Raw genomic sequence first — 3,029 nt, forward strand, 5'->3', positions numbered from 1 at the left:
CTGACACAGTTAGTTGACCACAGGGAGGAGGGTTGCTGGGGCATTGTAGAATCACAGTGTCTCAGGTTCATGGACTGGGCATCTCAAATGATACTTAGTCCTACTCATACTCCACTACCATTACATTCTCAAATTATCTTTATAAATATATGACAAAAAGTTTTCTGGCCTCTGCTTGCACACTTCCACTGATGAAGAGCTTAATATCTGTTAAAATTGCCCCTCCCTATTCATATTATTGATCAATAAAGTGGTGGTGTTTTGGGGACAGCAGCTAAGATTAAATCTTAGACATTCTTTGGTCAGGTTTGGGCATTTGTTTCTGCCCTTTTTGTTTGTTTGTTTTTTACCTTAATTATAGAAGGTTGAAGTAATTATTCTTGATAATTCATGGCATACCAGTTTTTTTTTCAGACAAGGCCTCTCTGTTATCTCCTTCTTACTTTCCTACTTCCTTAGTTCCCTACTTCCTTTCTTCCTTTTTATCCCCATTCCCTTATCCATTTATATGCCCTTCATAGAGAAATATCCTAAACATTTAATGTATATTGCTTTGTTATATGTGTTTTTGTGAAATGCATCTTATTTTCATGTGAAATACATATATGAAGTGTGTATTTTATACATTGGATTGGGTATGTATTTCATTGAATACATAGTTTCCACATGGCACTCTGATGTTAAGATCCACTTTTCAAAGGATAGACCCTCACTTTGTTTCTATCTGCCCCCTCCACAAACAACACTTCAATGAATACCATTTTACTTTTCTGAGTAAATTTAGGGAGATGTATCCCAGGAATGGGAAATTCTGGGGCACAGCTAATATATATTTTTTATTTCACCTGAACAATGCTTATTTGCCCTGCAGGATGGAGTGGTGCAAGACTCCCCCCTCTCCCCCCTTTATACCTAGGTTGGTCATAGAGCATTCATTTCATGATGAAATGCAGCTGTCCTGCAACTTTCAAGCCTTTGATGGTAATACTGTGGTCAATTACTCATGAATGTGTTTCAGCTCCCAATTGTTTTTTGTTTGTTTGTTGTTTTGCTGCCATAATATTCCATCAGAGATATAAGGGAGTGTGCCTATTGGTGAAAAGAACCTTCAATACATAGGTTGAGTTTGCAGTCTCAATGGACTTGGGTTGAAACTCCATCTATACCCTGCTTCCCATAAGCCTCCATTCTGACCACAATGGTATTCTAGGTCCACAAATTTGGGTATTTTTCTTTTCCCAGGGCTCAGTTACTTATGTCAATATCTCTATCTCTCTTCAGAAAAAAAAATAGGAGCAAAATGATCAAGATGTAGTTGTGATGTTTTAGCTTGGAATTTATTCAAGAGAATCAGCTCTTCCTTCTGAGAACTGGGTGAGAACCTATGCCTTTCTAGCATGGTGACTCAAGCCAGACTTCCATTTAACCACATCAAAAGGACTGTGATGTCTTTGTTGTTATTGTTTTTGTTGTTAAAGAAACAAAGTAATGTATTAAATTTCCTGTTGAGCCTTAGCTAGTTTGTCTTGGTAGATAGAGTATTGGTCTGTGGACTGAAGGGTCCCAGGTTCGATTCCAGTCAAGGGTACATGCCAAGGTTGCAGGCTCAATCCCCAGTAGGGGGCGAGCAGGAGGCAGCCGATTGATGATGCTCTCTCATCATTGATGTTTCTATCTCTCTCTTGCTCTCCCTTCCTCTCTGAAATCAATATATATTAAAGAATTCTTTAAATTTCGTGTTTATTCCATTCATACGGGAACTCAGCGATGTACATTGGCCAGAGATCTCACCACATTGTTGATGATAGCCATTCTGACAGGTGTGAGGTGGTACCTCATTGTTGTTTTGATTTGCATTTCTCGGATGATTAGTGACTTTGAGCATGTTTTCATGTGTCTCTTGACTTTCTGAATGTCTTCTTTAGAAAAGTATCGATTTAGGTCCTTTGCCCATTTTTTGATTGGATTGTTTATCTTCCTTTTGTTAAGTTGTATGAGTTCCCTATAAATGTTGCAGATTAAACTCTTATCAGAGATAACATTGGCAAATAAGTTATCCCATGCAGTGGGCTTTCCTGTTGTTTTGTTGATGGTTTCTTTTGCTGTGCAAAAGCTTTTTATTTTGATCTAACCCCATTTGTTTATTTTCTCCTTAGTCTCTCTTGCCCTAGGATCTGTGTCTGTAAGACATTGCTATGACATATGTCTGCAATTTTGTTGCCTATGGATTCTTGTAGGGTTTTTATGGTTTCCCATCTTACATTCAAGCCCTTTAGCCATTTTGAGTTTGTTTCAATGTATGGTGTAAGTTGGTGATCTAGTTTCAATTTTTTGCAGGTATCTGTCCAATTTTCCCAACACCATTTGTTTAAGAGACTGTCTTGACTCCATTGTATGTTCATGCCTCCTTTGTAAAATATTAATTGAGCATAGCGGTTTGGGTCGATTTCATTTATTTTTTAAAATATATTTTATTGATTTTTTTGCAGAGAGGAAGTGAGAGAGATAGAGAGTTAGAAACATCGATGAGAGAGAAACATCGACCAGCTGCCTCCTCCACACCCCCTACTGGGGATGTGCCCGCAGCCAAGGTACATGCCCTTGACCGGAATTGAATCTGGGACCCTTCAGTCTGCAGGCTGACAGCTCTATCCACTGAGCAAAAGCAGCTAGGGCTATGCCGTTGTTATTTTAATAGGTATTGCATTGAATCTATAGATTGCTCTAGGTAGTATGGACGCTTTAATGGTGTTGATTCTACCAATCCATGAACATGGGATGTTATTCCTTTTGTTTATGTCTTCCTCTATCTCTTTTTTCAATGTCCTATAGTTTTCCAAGTACAGGTCTTTTATGTCCATGTTAAGTTTATTACTAGGTATCTTAACTTTTTTGGTGCAATGGTAAATGGGATTTTTTTTTTCATTTCTCTTTCTGTGAGTTCATTATTGGTGTATAAAAAGGCCATAGATTTCTGGGCATTAATTTTATATCCCGCTTCATTGCCAAATTCATTTATTAGGTTTAGT

Source organism: Myotis davidii, unplaced genomic scaffold (genome assembly GCF_000327345.1).
Source record: "Myotis davidii unplaced genomic scaffold, ASM32734v1 scaffold1480, whole genome shotgun sequence".
Lineage (NCBI taxonomy): Eukaryota > Metazoa > Chordata > Mammalia > Chiroptera > Vespertilionidae > Myotis > Myotis davidii.